Consider the following 6,000-nt stretch of genomic DNA (forward strand, 5'->3'; position numbering starts at 1 on the left):
TAAAATAAGCATATTAGTGATACACATGTGTTGCAAAGTTATTATAAGTCTTTGTAAAAACGTTTTCTTTTTCCATCAAAGCTTCTTTTGGTACTTTTCGGCTGTGTTCTTGTGAATTTTCCCTTTTTAACATCCAACAGTTGTCTGCCATTATGTTGACATTCCATTGACCTTGGTATCTGCGCTCCATTTCTTTTAGATCTTGATGGAAACATTCTCCTTGTTCCTCACTTACAGCCCCAAGATTTTCTGGAAAGTAGTCCAGATGTGAGTGAAGGAAATGGACTTTGACACTCATGTTGCAGCCCAAGATTTTGTAGTTTTGTAACAATTTCACAACCAAAGTTTTGTAGTTTGGGTCTTTTTTATTTCCAAGAAAGCCTGTTACAACAAGTTTAAATGAATTCCAGGCATTTTTTTCTTCCATTTCCATTTTAGTGACAAAGATTTCATCTTTTAAAAGTTTTCCTATGTCAGGCCCAACAAAGACTCCCTCTTTCAGCTTAGCATCTGATAGACAAGGAAACTGTTCACAAAGATACTTGAAACACTCTCCTTCTTTGTGTAATGCTTTCACAAACTGTTTCATTAGTCCCAATTTGATATGAAGTGGTGGAAATAAGATCTTTTTAGGATCCACTAAACTTTGTCTTTCAACATTTTTAACTCCAGGAATAAGAGCCTTTCTGATTGGCCAGGTCTGCTTGACATAGTGTTGTTTCCTGTCACGGCTATCCCATTCACAGAGGAAACATGGAAACTTTGTGTAACCACTTTGTTGACCTAGTAACATGGAAATAACTTTCAAATCCCCACAAATGGTCCATTTATGGTCAGAGTAGCTGAGCTTCTTTCAAATGGACTGAGTGTCCAACAGGCACAGAAGCATATTGGTTACCATTGTGAAGAAGTACGGCTTTCAAATTCCTTTTTGACGAATCTATGAAAAGTCTCCATTCCTCTGGGTCATACGTTATGTTGAACATTTCCATGATTCCAGGTACATTGTTGCAGAAAACTAGTTCACCCTCTTGTGTAAAAAAAGGGACAAATTCCTTTTCTCTAAGTCGGTACCATGAAAATGAAACACCGGAGGCTAATATATGTCTTTCTTTAAGTCTAGACCCTAACACTTCTGCTGAATCCTTTGGTAGACCCAGATCTCGTACTAAATCGTTCAAGTCTGATTGAGAGAAAAGTTCAGGGTCATTGGTACCTGGATCATAGCTGTCATCATTATCGCTGCTGCTATGTGACATTTGGTCGTCTAAAATATTGTCCAGGGTATCCGGAGGTGAAGGAATAGGCAAGTCAGGTCCATGAGGAACAGGGCGAATAGCCGAACGTATGTTGGTTGGGTATGAAATGTGCTTCCTGTTTTTTAAATTGAAACCTTGCACTGAACAAGAACAAAAATACAAGTCATCACTGTGATTTTTAGGCTCTCTCCAAACCATGGGTACTCCAAAACGAAATGATTTCTTTTTACCTTGAAACTATTGCCTCAGTTCTTCAACACACACAGAACACACTATATGGGGAGCCCAAGATTTATCTTGGTCCCCTAATTTCATACCAAAGTATGCAAAATACACCTTCTGAACAAAATTAGAAATGTTCCTTTGTTGCTTCTTGACGGTATAAGACCCACAAATATAACAGAAACAGTTAGGAGAGTTGACACATCTTCTAGTAGCCATTTCTTCTAAATGCCGTATCACAAAACTGTTTGATGCGTACACCACAGTGGCTGGCTCCACACTGAGTCACTGACTGCAGTCAAGGTCACGCCTAGCAGACAGTTTAGATTCATTGTCGTACGCGTACCGAACGTGAAAAACCCTGAAAATAAGAAAATTTCAGGTGAAATTTGTGACTTATCTAGGGGTGATGGAATTTTTTCACTATTTTTACCGCAATCAGCACAAAAAATACGGTTAAACCCACTAATTAAATATGCTACAATTTTTTCATCGCAGACCTGTGTTATTCAATTCTATGCGCAAAAGAATTAGCGTCCAAATTTTACGTACGTAATCTAATTTTCTTACTTGAAATTTGGCACAGGCATTGATTATTATGTCATATATAGGAAAAGTTAATGGGTCCCAACTCGATTATTCAATTCTAAGCGCAAAAGAATTAGCGTCCAAATTTTACGTACTGAATCTAATTCTCTCACTTCCCGATGTCAGAGAAACTTGAAATTTGGCATGAGCATTAATTATGTCATAAATAGGAAAAGTTAATGGGTCCCAACTCGATTGTTCAATTCTAAGCGCAAAAGAATTAGCATCCACATTTTACGTACAAAATCTAATTCTCTCACTTCTTGGTGTAATAGAAACTTGAAATTTGGCATGGGCATTGATTATGTCATAAATATGAAAAGTTAATGGGTCTTAACTCGATTATTCAATTCTAAGCGCAAAACAATTAGCGTCCATATTTTACGTACCAAATCTAATTCTCTCACTTACCGTTGTCGTAGAAACATGAAATTTGCCATGAGCATTGATTATGTCATAAATAGGAAAAGTTAATGGGTCCCAACTTGATTATTCAATTCTAAGTGCAAAAGAATTAGCGTCCATATTTTTCGTATGGAATCTAATTCTCTCACTTCCTTATGTCATTTTATATAAAGGAAACATCGCATGGTTACCTCCCATGGTGTTTTCTGGGTAACGCAGAGAACTATGCAAAATGGTGAACATATGTTTTTCCGGTATCTCTAAAGTAACCATGACTTCATAAGATTTTCCGTGGGAACACCAGATAAACACCAGTACCAAATTAACTCGGGCGAATAGAATTGAATAATCGAGTTGGGACCCATTAGCTTTTCCTATTTATGACAAAATCAATGCTCGTGCCAAATTCCACGTTTCTATGACACCAGAAAGTGAGAAAATTACATTCCGTACGTAAAATTTGGACGCTAATTCTTTTGCGCATAGAACTGAATAATGGAGTTGGGACCCATTAGCTTTTCCTATTTATGACATAATCAATGCTCGTGCCAAATTTGACGTTTCTATGACACCTGGAAGTGAGAGAATTAGATTCCGTACGTAAAATTTGGACGCTAATTCTTTTGCGCTTAGAATTGAATAATTGAGTTGGGACCTATTAACTTTTCCTATTTATTACATAATCAATGCTCGTGCCAAATTCCACGTTTCTATGACACCAGAAAGTGAGAAAATTACATTCCGTACGTAAAATTTGGACGCTAATTCTTTTGCGCATAGAACTGAATAATGGAGTTGGGACCCATTAGCTTTTCCTATTTATGACATAATCAATGCTCGTGCCAAATTTCACGTTTCTATGACACCGGAAAGTGAGAAATTACATTCCGTATGTAAAATTTGGACGCTAATTCTTTTGCGCATAGAATTGAATAATCGAGTTGGGACCCATTAGCTTTTCCTATTTATGACATAATCAATGCTCGTGCCAAATTTCACGTTTCTATGACACCGGAAAGTGAGAAAATTACATTCTGTACGTAAAATTTGGACGCTAATTCTTTTGCGCATAGAATTGAATAATGGAGTTGGGACCCATTAGCTTTTCCTATTTATGACATAATCAATGGTCGTGCGAAATTTCACGTTTCTATGACACCGGAAAGTGAGAAAATTACATTCCGTACGTAAAATTTGGACGCTAATTCTTTTGCGCATAGAATTGAATAATGGAGTTGGGACCCCTTAACCTTTCCTATTTATGACATAATCAATGCTTGTGCCAAATTTCACGTTTCTATGACACCAGAAAGTGAGAAAATTACATTCCGTATGTAAAATTTGGAGGCTACTTCTTTTGCGCATAGAATTGAATAATGGAGTTGGGACCCATTAACTTTTCCTATTTATGACATAATCAATGCTCGTGCCAAATTGTAAGTTTCTATGACATTGGGAAGTGAGAGATTTAGATTATGTACGTTAAATTTTGACGCTAATTCTTTTGCGCTAGAATTGAATAATCGAGTTGGGACCCAATTACTTTTCCTATTTTGGACATAATCTATGCTCGTGCCAAATTTCATGTTTCTACGACATCGGAAGGTTGGAGAACTTTTGGCGAGTCAGTGAGTCAGTGAGTCAGTCAGAGAGTCAGTGAGGGCTTTCGTCTTTATATATATAGATTTGTAGAGTTGCAGTTGACGAAGTGGCAAGTCTTATCCTCTGTATTGTCTATCCTATCCTCAAAGGTGGAGGTTTTGACAGCATATTTACATGTCATCTAGTTTGACCACATTTATAAAAGCCCTGATTTTTTAACCTGGATCCATCCTGTCCGAACTATGGCAAGCAGCTAAGAGACAGCATGAAACCTAAAGTGGAAGATTCTTTAACAAAAAAAAAATTGCAACCATGAGACAATAATTCTCTCAAGATGTCATCCTGCCAAAATATTGGTAAGTGTTTACTAAGCCTTTCCAATCAAATTTCCCTGCCACCCGCACACTCCTCAGCTCTAATTTATTTTGGGCGGGAATGCACATTGTGAAATCCTTGGAATTACTCAAAATAAACACTTAAAAATAACTCTTATTAGCAATCTTTTAAAAAATTATCACGTTTCTAACAGTATTCAAGGCAGTGCTCCAATGTCGGAGGCTGTTCTGCATCTGTATCCGAAGGAGTGCTGTCCTGTCTATGCTGTAGCATACATATGCAGAACAGCCTCTGACATTGAAGCGCTGTCCTGTATAATCATTTAAAAAAACACCCCTTTGCCATATTTATAATAAAAAATGTAAATAAAAAACCCTGAAATATATTTGGTATCGCTGCGTCCATAAAAGTCCGATCTATCAAAGTAACGCATTATTTACCCCACATGGTGAACATTGTTAGAAAAAAAAGGACACCAGAATTGCACGTTTTTGGTTACCCATCTCCAAGAAAAATATAATAAAAAGCGATCAAAAACTCATATGTACTTTAAAATGGTACCAATAAAAACTTCAGGACAACCAAAAATGAACGCCCGCACAACTATGTCTATGGAAAAATAAAAAAAATTATGTCTGTCAGAAGATTGAGCCAGAAAACAGTTTTATTGTTTCCAAAGATATTTTATATTTTAAAAATAGTACAGCAAAAAAAAAAAACGATATAAATTTGGTATAGTAATCGTACTGACCCATAGAATAAAGGCATCATGTCATTTTTGTTCTAGATTGTACCCTGTAAAAAGAAAACCCTCCCAAGGATGGACTAACTATGTTTTTTTCTATTTCACTCCACTCAGATTTTTTTAAAAGCTTTTTGGTACATTATTGGGTACATTAAATCGTACCACTGAAAAATACAACTCGTCCCACAAAAAAGAACAAGACTTCAGACTGCAACATTGATGGATAAATAAGAGTCATGATTTTTTTTTAAAGTGGGGAGGAAAAAATGAAAAAGAAAAAAAAAAGGTCCGTGTATTTAAAGGCCTGGTCCTGAATTTGTTTTCTTTGTTTCTACTATCAATTATTTTATCCTCCCCTGTCACTACATCTGCCCGGACTTTGGGGCTGAGGAATGCTTTAACTCCTCGTGACAAATTACGGCCTAGGTGGATATGAAGGTTCTTTTTATTGCAGCCTTTCAATCAGGGGTTGCCCATTTACACTTTCACTTGAGTCAACTCTTCTCTAATGGAGCTCAGTGTATTCTCTCCCAGGCTTCCTCTTTCTTGATCACACTATAGCCTTTGGTAGTCTAGGACCTTACAGCATAAGGGCCATAACTGTCATCTTGGCTTTGGGCAACGGCTCACAATAACACTTGGAGGAAGGTTAGCAAAGGGTTGACCGGGACTCATTCTTGTAATGCTTGGCCCGAGGGGATGCCACGTAGTCCAATAATGAACTGGTCTCTCAAGATCCAGTCTACCTGCCCCATCATATCTAGCCCAGTGGGATCTCTCTTCTGTCGGCTGGCTAATATTTCTTGGAGAGCAACAGTGTATTGAGTAATGCTCTCCACTTGC

The sequence above is a fragment of the Eleutherodactylus coqui genome, chromosome 3, assembly GCF_035609145.1.
Source record: "Eleutherodactylus coqui strain aEleCoq1 chromosome 3, aEleCoq1.hap1, whole genome shotgun sequence".
Lineage (NCBI taxonomy): Eukaryota > Metazoa > Chordata > Amphibia > Anura > Eleutherodactylidae > Eleutherodactylus > Eleutherodactylus coqui.